This window comes from Strongylocentrotus purpuratus, unplaced genomic scaffold (genome assembly GCF_000002235.5).
Source record: "Strongylocentrotus purpuratus isolate Spur 01 unplaced genomic scaffold, Spur_5.0 spur5_scaffold_1, whole genome shotgun sequence".
Lineage (NCBI taxonomy): Eukaryota > Metazoa > Echinodermata > Echinoidea > Camarodonta > Strongylocentrotidae > Strongylocentrotus > Strongylocentrotus purpuratus.
The window spans coordinates 19,480,321-19,494,265 of NW_022145594.1; positions in this window are offsets into that span (position 1 = coordinate 19,480,321).

Below are 13,945 nucleotides of genomic sequence, written 5' to 3' on the forward strand. Positions count from 1 at the left end.
AAATATTTGTACAGTATTTTAGCACTTGTAATTGATAACAAGTCCTTTGAAGATAGGGCCTAAAAGTCATTAAGCAATAGTCATGGGGTGCGAATGATTTTGCTTTTCAATGGACGTGTTAACACATTGTATGCATATTTTTTTAAACGAAAGTTTATTTTGACGACTGAAACGCTCACGAGAGGGTTGACCGACATGAAAACAAATCGTCAAACACACAACTACAACGTATAATGTTGAAGCAGTACCTACATCCAGATTTATTTACAGATAGAAACAATGACGAAGATGATCATTATTAACGTATTATTAAACTAGGTGGGGGGGGGGGGGGTCAACGTCTCAAAATTTAGTTTTTCCTGCTTTATGTTCATATTTTGTAGAGGGAAGGGGTCCTGTGTTATAGAAGTGTCCTTTTATGCTGACAGGTGCTCTCTCCCTTTTGAAGTGATCCCTGAGGTACAGTTTTTCCCAGTGTTTCCATGTTTACTGGTTTTCTGTATAGGAAATAAATCAACCTAAATCTAGATTGTTCGTCAAATTGATGAAATCTATATAATCAGAAACTTATGTACATTCGCTTCATATGAATGTCATGTGACTTTTAAATAATAGTATAAAAACACAGTTTTACGAAATCATTCTGCCTCTTTGTACGATTCCTCTGTCAAAGGGTAATCTACAAACTTATTGGAACCGTACATAAAGGGAAAATATTGAACGAATTGAGTGGTAGGTCTCTCCATCATGTTCATTGCCGAAATTCCGAAGGATAATACCTTCTATTACCTGGGGACAAAGATCATCTGAATCTGGTTTTGAATCGAGTACACAATTGAAAAGTATTATACATAAACAAGGGATGGTGGGGCTTCTTTCAAAGTGCGGGGGGGGGGGCACCCAAAGCAGGGCACTTTCTGGAAAAAGAAAAAAGAGGCGCCTACAAGGAGAATGTCAAAGCGAAATTATTAAAATGTTAGATATTGGTATATACCCCTACATTATTATTAAATTATCCGGGATGATTTCAATGTTTTTTTCTTCTCTCTTTTCATGTCAAGCGAGTGAGCAATAAGTCGCAGTGCAACACAATAATGCAAACAATTAAATATAAAGTGGAAACAACAATTCTGAAAAAGGTCTTAAGCACAATCTAATTATGAGAGGCTGACAAGATCTTTATATGAAAAATAATTATATCAATTTTTAATTCATCGAGCGAGATTTGGGTAAAATTAAATAATAAGTTGCTCTTACTCGCTTTAAATTAGGAGCACATTTTATGTTAAAAGTAAAATGGGGCACATATTCAAAGGGAAAACCACACTTATTAGAACAAAAAAGAGCACATGTCAAAACAAAAGGGAACGTTATCAAAGGTGGAAAAAGGGCACTTCTCGCACCTGATGAGGGGCACACGCCAGAGATAAAGAAGCCACTTGAACTAAAAATGGGCATTTAGTACAAAGGAAAAGGGGCAAGAGTACTGGGAGTGTCGTTAACTAGTCTACTCAAGACCTACTGTTCACTTGGAATGTACTTTAATTCCACTATCTCTTTGTAGAAGTAATACTTGAAGGTATTATTTGAATATAGTATATAGCCTTGTTTAAACACCTTACATCAAGAACTACGCATGTTTTGGTGATTGGCACATTTCAAATTTACTGTAAGGAATCGAGAACACGATCAATTAATTAAATAAATCATGACAAACTAGGGCTCCATGAATTTCCAACAGGGTAAGCAGAAATTAAACAAATAAACATGACTACCAAACTACTCTTTAGATATTAGAATGAAAATGATCGGAATAAACATTACTACCGAACTATTCTTTACAGACCAGAATAAAAATAAACAAAACAAACATGACTACAAAATTACTCCTCAGATACCAGAATAAAAATGAACAAAAAGAACATGACTATCAAACTACTCTTTTTTAGTAACGAGTGCTTTATAAACGCTTAGGAACTACTCTTTATGCAAAGGACATTTTGGACTAAATAAAGATATATTTTGGATAACATGAAACAATTCTATTTTCTGACAAACAATTACAACTGTCTACAACTGTCAGCTAGAACGTTCATCAAAAGTTTGCAAACTGTATTCACAAGCCCGATGTACATGTTCTTACAATTTAGGATTTCCCGGCCAAATTCGCGTGTTTGTCATTCGAATTCATTTACTTTGCATTTAAGTTAGCGCAGATCGGCTTTGCCATGCCAATTATCGTTAGATTTTCCAGTTTTTGTATTTAATTTAGGATTTTGGTCGAAGGGTTTCGTAGATCTGTCATTCAATTTAGAAACTGCTTAACTAGCATTCAAATTAATATTCACTTGTCGAAGCGTAATTTTTTATCATTCAAATTAACACCTGTCATTCGTATTCGTAATATTTTTTATTCAATTTAGGAATGTTAGGGGGAAGAATTGCAACAAACTTTTACAGTTCTTAAATAATGCAGTTAAAATGCATGATTTGCCTTTGGGGTCTAAGCTGTTATTCCATTTATTTATTTTCAGGACAATGCAGATAGGTGTAGTCAGACATAAAGTAAAGAAGGGGCGAAATCAAGGGATATGGCATTTCTGCACGGACATGTTTATATCCCCGGGAAAGGTGGGGGTACCCTCAATCGCCCCTTTTACTACAGACTCGGAATTTTACAAAAGTAATTCACATCGTCTCTAATACCCAGCACACCCTTCTGTTTTTCTTAAAGAGTTTCATAGTTTACTCACCCGCCAGCAGATCGATGGCTAAAGACATGGCTAAATAATGAATCACGTTCAAATTGTTGACTCTAGTCCCTACCCCAGTCACAATATTGTACCCTTCTTCCATAATGAAATTATGATGAAATTATGATAAATTTATGATGAAACATAAGACAAACAACTTCCTTACATGAACATGTACAAATATAATTAGACCATCAGGTCCGTAGATGCAAGTCGTTTTTTCTTCTTAACAATCATACTTAAATGTTGATAAATATCAGATAAATATAATAAGTATAAGTGTATAAATGCAAGAAAATGAAATATGATGAAATACACATGAAAAAACAAGCTTGCAAGAAAAAGAATGAGCTATAAAAAGTGTGTAATAAACGAGAAATGTATACGTGACCACCACAAAGTGCTAATTTGAATGCTACAAATGAATTAGAATGCTAAAAGTACACCGTCGCGTTGTCAGAAATTCGTGTTGCGCTAAATCGAATGACCACATAGCGAAAGAAGCACATTGTTCATTAATTTGAATGAAACTTCCGTAGATTCTAACGAAAATTCCATAGATTTGAAAACAAGAAAAGGGAATATAAACCCGAGATATACCTGAATGCACTAAAACCGTCTAATTTGAACGCAAGACAAATTAATTTGAATGACAAACTCGCGAATTTGGCCGGGAAATCCTATACTATCTCGATAAAAAGCATAAATCAATAAAAGAATTCAAAGATAAGGCAATATGATGAATTCAATATTACGGTCCATGAAATTGTCCACACCACTTCAAAAGATTGGGTCATAACCCTTTATCTTTAAACAATGTTAAATCTGAGATGCACGACCCTACGAGTTATCAGTATATGTAATATGGTATAATATTGAAGCCCTAAAACAAAATCGCGCTTCAAAATGATCAAGAAGTGCCTCAAAAAAAGTAAAGTTTTTTGAGTTACCGGTTTTACCATACTCGTTTTCCCCAATAGACTGTAGTGTAATGAAAACCATTCCTCAAATTTGGTTTCGATTTCCAATCATAAATATCTTAATAATCAGACAAGCGATCGGCTTGTAAAAGTCAAGGGGTTCCTGACTGACCTAAAGGTTTATAATTATCATTGCAGCATGAGCTAAATCCAGGATTTATCAAGTTCCCTTTAAGTTCTGGCTATACCTTTACGCGTTACTGACATTATATTGATAAAACCTGTTTAGAAACCCGAAGCAACATATGCCCCTCCAAAACCCGTCTTGGAATCTTGTGATAACTTTGAAAAATGAAAGAAAATTCGCAAAATTGTAGTAATCAATATCTTACTGACATCAAGCTCCTATGTTTCATGTTTTGTTGTATATGCAACACAATGTTACCTCACTGTTTCACTGCTGTGATCAGGACCTCTCGACTATCAGCTAACGATGTATAATGTAAGAGAGGTAGCAAGAGAGGTTCGTATTCCAGCTCGATGGCAATACACATGGATGGGTGCACAAATTCAACAATGATTCAAAAGAGAAGGAATTGTATGAATAATCACCTCACTCGTTCAAAGTTGAAGCTTTGTTGTGAAGTGTTTGTGTCAGTGCGGTGGTTGGTGTGTAGAACCTAGTTTAAATCCCACAATAGTACATTAAAGGGCCAAATGACATCGAAATACAAGTGTATTCCTGTTGGTGTGCAGTCATACATACATCTCATATTTTGATATGTAAACTTCTGAATTTGTTTCATAGATTTTTTAATATTTTTTTAAATATTTGTTTTTCGAACTTGTTAAGCTCCACCCCAAAAGCCTCCAGATCTCATTCCCCTTGTGACATCATCTGTCAGTCATCAATGAGCTAACTTTGCCAAAGTTGACCACCTGTTAGAATACCACAAACAGTAGCAACATATAAGTTGCTATGTGAGACAAAGTTTGGCAAAGTTATATGTGATGTTCATGATGTGGGCCGAACGACTCCCACGTCAAGTTCCAAAAACTCATCGTCTTTATTTAGAATTACGTTCAATATAATGAAAAACGGGTTTTTCCTCATTAACAGTGGAACATCGCCATTGTTTATACACATCTTTGTGTCTATTAAAATGATATTAACATACATTCAACAGAAAGAAGGATGCGTAGCAGTCTGTACGTACAAATATCGAATACTTTACTGGCAAGAGAACAACAAGTTTGAATAAAAAAGTTTGTATTTTAAATCCAATAGAATGATGCAAAATTAAAGAGATGAATAATTGCTAGGATATTAGTATGGAAGTTATGTGTGTTTGCTCGTGCTTGTGTAAGTAGAGAGATGGAGTAAAGAAACATTAGTTTGAAAAATACTAGAATTCTGAGGACGGAAAAGACGTGTAGAGAGTTCAAGAGATAAGTAATTAGAGTGACTTTTTGTCTTTCTGTCCTTTTTTTCTCTTTTTTCTTTTCACACTCTAAATTTGAAATAAAATGCGAACTCGAAAAAAGAAGTATAGTGTGCGGGGCGAGCGCAAATCCTAGTTCAGAGTTACAACTTTAAACTTCTTATCTGTCACAATACATTCCCGTACAGAGCATTAAACCTTAGCATGCACTGTAATTATTCACCATGCCTTTCTAACTATGCCTACCCAGTGCTACAGTACATCCCCTAGCCACTGCGTCATACCTTCATAGCTTTATACTCGAGTATTACAACATTCCATCAGAGTGTTAGAACATGCCATACTCTATGATATGCAGGTCATATTCTTTTCATCTACTCAATCTGATAATCTGTGCATATTCGCATTTGTCATTGTTCGGTTTCAGGTAGGCACGCAATGGAAAATCATATGAACGGGTTTCCCCACACCTTTACATTTAGACCTACCCTATATTTAGATAATATGAGTGCACAAATAGAACAGGAAGACGGATACCAATATCATATGTTATTATGACTAGCATGAGAACACCTTTTCTGTGCCTCTGAAACTGTTTATAGAGCAATATTGCTTTCGTCTACTCAAGCATCCATCGGTTTGCCCACATTTTTGCTCAAAGTAAGAGAGAGAAGGAAAGAGACAGAGAGAGAGAGAGAGAATGCGTGAGTAAGAGGGAGAGGTAAAAAGAAAAAGCTTGAGATTGGATGGGGGCGGGTGTGATTCCCTAATAATATTCCAATTAGATTCCCGGACAAACAAGGCGGGCATTTTTAATATATATATTTAATATTCAATTACTTTTCATAGTGCTGATCAACATCAACCTCACATCGGAGGAGGAGCCTGGTAAATATCGGCTTATATTTTTTCATTATTATAGTTCCTTTTGCATTTAATTACTTCACTTTATAGGTCAGAAGATAATTACAATTTTTCAACTTGCCCGTTTCCACTTTCTTTCCGTTTCTTTTTCATTACTTGCCTACCCTATTAGCCACTCTCTCTCTCTTTCTCTTTCTTTCTCTATCTCTCCCTCTCCCTCTTTTTCCTTCTCTTTCCACCTGTTCAATCACTGTCGCTTAGTTAATCCAGATCAATTTCCAAATTATAACTTCACTCATTATAATTGCTCTATGTTCCATCCCCCCTCCCCTTATAAATCATTCTCTGTATCTCCCCCCCCCTCTCTCTCTTTCCCTCTTTCTCTCCGCACCTCTCTCTGTCTCTATCACATACCAATCTCTCGATCAATTGGTTATGCGATGCAACTGTCTATCTCTCATTTACAACATAAATATGCATCAAAAGACAAATATTGAAGAAAGCATGCACTAACTTTTATTTGTAACTCACCAAGCTGCTAGAAAAAATAAATAAATAAACGAAATGGAAAACAATGAAAGCAATACATAACTAGGCCTATGTTTTTCATTTTAACAATTTTCGCCTTAAATAGAAAGAAGTTAATCCTTGAAAATTGGTTTGGTCCATGGCAACAATGACAGGAAACAACATTATTTATATCTGAATAAACATCACCATCCAAAAGACGTGACTCAGTTTCGCTCCTATCAGATCCAGTTTGTAGACGAAGACAGAACGTACGGACTATTACCGCTAGATCGACTTACATCAGTAATACTGATGACACTTAACAATAGGCCTATACATTTGACAGGTTATCACACAATGAAATAACAGTATTACTTCAATACATTTCAAGACGTCTATACAAAAATCAATTGTATTCACATCATATCTTGAGAAAACAAAATGCATGTAATACTAACAACATTTCTGTACATCTCTGGAGTATCAAAATACAAATGCACATGAACCTCATATCTTTAGAAGACAAACAACAAGTTATATTTATCGTCTACTTATAGACGCTGTCCACGATGTGAAATATATTCGATGTGTTAGAATAGCAACAAATAATATATGCATGCAAATAAAATTCACTTGGTAAAGCTACAGTCCCATATACGTCCCGGACCGTCCCGGACCATCCCGGACCCCATCCGGGGTGATCCGGGATTCGGTCCGTGTTGACACCGTGTTGGCACCGGGATGGTCCTGGATGGTCCTGGATGGTCCTGGATGGTCCTGGATGGTCCTGGGCGGTCCGGGAGTCGACCCCGGATGTTTTTGACGGTCAAAAACTGCCCGGGTGGTCCGGGACGGTCCGGGACAATAGTTTGATCCGGGGTGATCCGTGTAGCCACCGTGCTGGGTCCGGGGTCATCCGTAGTGGCGCCGGGGCGGTCCGTGTTGATCCGTGGCAGTCCGGGAGTGAGTTATTGACCGCCCAGGACCACCCAGGACCATCCAGGACCATCCAGGACCATCCAGGACCACCCCGGTGCCAACACGGTGTCAACACGGACCGAATCCCGGATCACCCCGGATGGGGTCCGGGATGGTCCGGGACGGTCCGGGAGGTATATGGGACTGTAGCTTTAAAAGCATCACACTTTTTTGAACAAAACATCCCGGACCATCCCGGATCACCCCAGACCATGGTCCGGGATGGTCCGGAGTGGTCCGTGCTCGTCCGTGCTGGTCCGGCTTTATATGGGACTGGGGCTTAAAGTTCATGACTCAGCAAGGGCTGAGAAAGAGAAACTTAAGAGCTCCAGAAAACTATCTTCATGTGCAGTTGATAGTAATAAACAATTTCACAAACATTATCTTATATATATTCATTGATTATTATGATAGCCATTACCAGAATAAATGTCAGATTTGAATGAACAAGTTCATTTTGAATTAGAACATTATAATACTGTACATTTTACGAGAAGCAAAACCTCTAGCGCCACCTCAGGTCAGCTGTGGCATACGGTCTCGTAACTAGCTGCACTGATGGCAATGGCAATGACCGTGAGATGGCGCTGTGTAATAAACAGTGCGCTATGTCAGCTAAGTCATTCATGTTTAGTATCACGTTAAGGGTCGTTCACATATCAAGCAGCAAAACATTTGTGTTTTTTTCATGGTGACGTAGAGTGTAATACACTATCATTTCTGTATTTTTGTAACATAGAGGACACTGAATACGGGCAAGTCTATTGTTGCGTGCGTTTGCCATTCATAATTTACACGTATAAAACCGCGGCTGCATGTTTTGCGGTGGCTTACCGCGCCATATCTGAACAAGCCTTTATCTGTTGAATAACTGGAATGCACATGCATAGTACACCCCACACTTTATATATTGGCAAACGAGTATACAGATAGTATTCATGACGTACAGAAGAGTACACTATAAACATGATAAACTAATTCCAGCACATACTCTTGAAAGGCTGGAGTATCAAGGACATGAACATGGAAGGTCATAATTATTTACAAAATGAAAGAAGTTCGGCACAATAATCTTTGAAGGAATTATATGAAGTATAAGTAACAGATATGGCGCATTCTTTGTTTCACAACAAACATCTGAAAGATATCTTAATGTATGTGGCCTATATGTATTTCACCGTTTGACATGACCAATGGGTAAACAGGACACTGTAATTGTTACTATTTTGAAATACACAGATAAGAATCTACAAACTAAAAAATCCTTTTAAATATTTCTCCTTGTAATAAGATGTAAATGAATGAAATCAAAAGAATGTCTTCATGGAATATTTCAAAATATAAAAAGCTGGTTCTCGTTCATATCTAAACAAACTGACAATACATCTGCTCACACTACATTTTGATGATTTAGTTAGTTTCAATGTCAGCCCCTTTTTATAATGTTTGATGCAGAAGAGGGCAATACAAATCTTGCGCATTTCTATAGGCAATACATCAAATTACTAATGATAATGATAGAGCTTTTATGTAGATCATTTCCACACTGCAGATTATTTTGTAGCACTTTGCAATCATAGTTCACATTTTTACATTTATATTTCAGTATCTTATGTTTACAGGAGAAGTTTCTACTTAGGGCCTCTGTTTTCCATCTTCAGATACACGTTTGTGTAGTGATATCCTGACGATTAACAATTGATGATATGTTTACATAAAAACAATAAGTACATATAAATATTGGTTAAAGAAACATTGGGGGGGGGGTAATATTGTGTTCTACAATAAAAACCGTTTACGAGCAATATCTACAAAGACGTTGATGCCATCCTTTAGAGGAAAACAGGTTAGCTATGATCTGCAACATTAAAAAGTTTCAGCGAACACAGGATTCATTATAAAAGTAGGAATCACAAATGGATTTGCTATGGCAAATTATACTAACACCCCTGTGGATACCATTACATAGGGAATTCAACATGATTTTCCTTCTATTCATATCATTATGAATGCGAAGTTAGGTTTTTTTCCAAGGCACTTTCAGTATTCTAATATTTAATTATAGTACTTAGAAGTATGATCGCAGAGACTTTCACACAAATAAGCATAAGGCAGTTTCATTAGTCTTGTCCATCATCACCTATTGAAATGTGTGAACATTACAATAACATATTACATGATAGGAATATTGTTTCTTTGGGCTATAGAAGGGGGTGTTGAAATTGTTCTTGAGTTGATTTCTCCAAAGTATTTGTGATCATGTTTTAAGTACTAACAAGTTCATTATATCATATTAGACCCGATAAACAGAATCATGCATGATTCTTTGAAGCAAATGCAAGTACTGATGAATTCACTTCAAAGTGCAGCAATGTTTGATAAAGTTGTCCATGTATTTTTGTTCATATTTCAGAAGAAAAAAATATATATAAAAACGCTGCGTTCACAATTCTGTTCAACAATTAATAATATATTACATACTTTAACAACATTATGAAAAATGAAATTTAAATTGCAATAGCAATAGAATAATTAACATTTGAATTCATGTAAACAATTTATTGTACAGTCTCGAAAGAATGTGCCTAACATACAGTACACTCAAATAGATATACATGTACAAATGAGTCTTTATAAACAGTGGCAAGTAAAAGGAAGATATATTTAAATTAGATGTCCTATCCTATATATCAAGGCAGGAATATTCAAATAAAAATGTACAATAAGACTTCAAACCCATTTGTGATAATCAATATTTTAGGTATCGTATACCTATCCTTCATATAATTTTTGACATGTTTATACATCAGCATGTATCTTTGTATACTAGCAGAGAAAATTTGTCATATGTTGTGAAAAAATACGATAACTTTTAAAAGCCTAACGTGGAACTTATTAATATTGTCTAAAACACACTCCTAATGCCCTTTCATTTTCCATAGAGGTAAACTAGTCGAATGGTTTGAACACTTAACTGGAGAGGCGAATATGTTGGGCTCGATATATTCCTGTCACACTCTTATTTCAGTAATCAATCCATTTATCTACATTGGTTTTCTCCAACCAGGTGTTAAATGGATACCGAGTAGGATGAAAAAAGGAATTGAAGTTGGCACAGCAGTATAGGTATCTGTAAAATGCTCCCCATGGTGTGGAGAATGTTCAGACATTATGTGCGGGCAAAGCTGAATCCGATGTCAGGGATAATAATATTTCTGTCAAGCGTTTATATATTGTAAAGGTATTATGCGCGATATCAACCCAGAATATCATTCTATTTATAATTAAGAAATTGGTACATGGCATAAATACAAATCGAGAAAGATGAATTTGAAATAATTGTTATTTTACATGTACAACCATCACACATCATTACACTACTGTCTGTAACTGAAAAACTATTTCAATAATAATTTAAAATTGATGAAAGAGAGCCTTAAACAATGGATTTGCATGGTGACAAATGACGTAATAATTGCTCTTTTCAGATAACATGCATGATATGAATAGTACTAAACTGAAGAAAGTAGGACTGAAAGGCAAATAAACTTGTTCGTAATTGCTACAAATAGGCATGACTTTGTACCCGAGGCTGATACATAAAAGATAATAGTGATACATGTATTGGTTGGCTCTACTTTCTGGGAATACGAATATTGGAGATGTTGCTCTTAAAAGAATAATATTGCCCTCTTCTTACTACTCAAGGCAATATGATTCTGTTTTAATATCCCCCTCAAGTCCATCCAAGCAAGGGGAACTTTGATTGAGCTACACAACTAAAAAAAAATCAATAAACAGTGCGTCCCAGAAAAAACGAAACCGAGAATTATCGATGTTTTATCATAACTTAGTTACATTTATAATTAATAAATATTATATATTATATTATACATATCTGGAAAGCTTAGATCCTCTTCTTTAATTTGATGCAACTCATATGATGCATATTTCACGCATGAGTGATTGAAATGAATTTGAAGAGAGGAAACCAAAGAGTCATTTGGCGGACGGTATCTGAATTTTAAAGAGAAAATCACATTTCTAGGAAGTTGCATTTCTGCCCTTTCATGTGACACCTCAATCAGGAAAGATGAGCAAGGAATGACAAAGTTCTGTTTGTTTAAAATAGTGCTTGCATTTCCATAATTTTATCAAATGAATTTGTTGTCACTGGCTGCCTGCCGTAGCAACAAGCAGAATTGACAGAAGACTTAACTCCGTTTCGTTGACAATCAGCCATGCATGGAGTCTTTCGTCTACGGCTGATTGTTCTGTATATATCATTGGAACAATGTAGTCCTCAAGAGAGAAGCATATAATTCGCATCTCATGAAGTACCAAATGGTTCATCAGCGAGACGAATTTGACCAGCCTTCCTTAGAGCACACTTCAGGGCTTCACACTCTGTTGCCTCGGTTTGTTTATTTCTCCACTTTCGGAGCATAGATAGTGTACCCATGTATGATACTTCTGAATTGTTCATGTTTGTGTTGACATAGCGTTGGATATCTGCTGGATCGAAGCCGAGAGCCTTCCCAAGATCATCTATCTCATCACGACTGACAACCTTTCGAGCAACAGTGTTTAGCTTATCGTCAAAGTCCTTCTGTGCACCTGAAATGTTCCTTAAATATATCATATTAACAAAAAAAAACTATGTTAGTACGTTTCTGATTACATGTGAGGGCGCCATTTGAGTAGCTGCCGAACTTGATTTTTTAGCTCTGATTTTATCTGCTTTTTATTACTTCTTCATCTGTTGACACCATTTTATTTTGATATGATGCATTAGAATATGACTTGGAGAGCAAACAGAACAGGTATGGAGAAGAAGTTATGTGTTCTACTTGTGCATTTTGTGATTTTAAGTTTAGGATGGTCAGCGTCCAGTATATGTACGAGCACTGACATAGTACACACGTATATCGGGCATTACCAGGCACCGTCTTTCTCACAAGAGACTTTGAATTTGGACAGAACAATGGATGTTCATACCCCCGTATCGAGAACCTCTTACAGCCCCGGACAACTCCTTTCATTACGTAATACAACAATAAAACCATCGGAGGAAGTACGTCTTGTTGCTAAGAAACTAGCAATAACCAGACGGGGCTGTCGTGCTGGGCGTCGAGTACGTCGCCCGATCAAAACACGAATTTCTTGCAGGAAAAATGAGCTTAAGACTGTCAAGGAACCTCCACACAAATTGAATCCTAATTTGAGACACATACAAGTCGTCATCAAGAGATGTAAAGATAGACATCCAACTACTATGCTAACAAACGTACGGTCGATGAATAAAAAGATTGATGAAATGACTGCAACAGTTAATCATTATGATGCCGATATTGTCGGTGTAACTGAAACCTGGTTTGGTGATTCAAATCCTGCTGTAGCCAATACTTTGCAGGGCTACAAACTTTTCCATCGAGACAGAACTGCTCAAATGGGGTAGAGGGGTTGCCCTCTACTTGCGAGAGGACTTCGAACTTGACCAGGTCCCACCTCATCTTGAAATAATCTGGATTAAAGTTAATTTGTATGACTATGTGAAAGGTAATGCCAACCTCTTTGTATGCGTCGTGTATTCTCCACCCCGTACACCGCACCAAGATGACATAATTACCCATCTGATTACCATGGGGGACCATATCAGAAACACTCACCCAGACTCTTCCATGTTGATAGTTGGAGACTTCAACGATCTCGATGTTTCTGTGTTTGAGAGACATCTCAATTTATCGCAGATGGCTAAGCAACACACCCACAACAATCGCATTCTAGACATGATTTTCACTGATCATCCAGAGCATTATAGCGAACTCCTTATCAAAGCTACAATAGCCAATTTTGACTATGCTACCGTGCTGATGACTGGATCACCTCAACTTTCTTCAGACAACGTCGTCAAGACCTGCAGACGCCCTCTACGGGACTCCAACATTAGATCCTTTGGGAGATGGATAACGGCCTATAAGTTTGATTGGTTACATCACATTGTAGTACAGCGGATAAGCTCCCATATAATGACAAATTGTGCACTTTTTAAGAAAAGCATGAAACTTCTAGCATAGTTAGTTTAGACCATAAGATTTATTTTCAGATGTAGATGGAAGTCAGATTTGACCTCTGATGACCCTGAGAGGTCAAATCCAAAATGGTCGCCAGTCCGGAACTCCGGATGGTCTGATTGAACAAACACGCTTATAACTTTTGAAACAAATAGTTCAGAAAAAACATTTAAGGTGTCACTTCCAACTAAATTGCGGATGCCAATTCATTTGGTAACACTTTTGAGTTCGCCAGAACTCAGGGTTTTGCATGTAGGTCAAGGGCAAGGTCAAAATTAACCCAAAAATAGCAAGTTTTGAATATTTTCGAAAAGTTTTCCCATTTATTTGCTATTTGTTCACCCGTATGTTCTCAAATTTCTTTAGGAATGGTTCCACTGCATAGGCCCCCAACTTAATCCCTT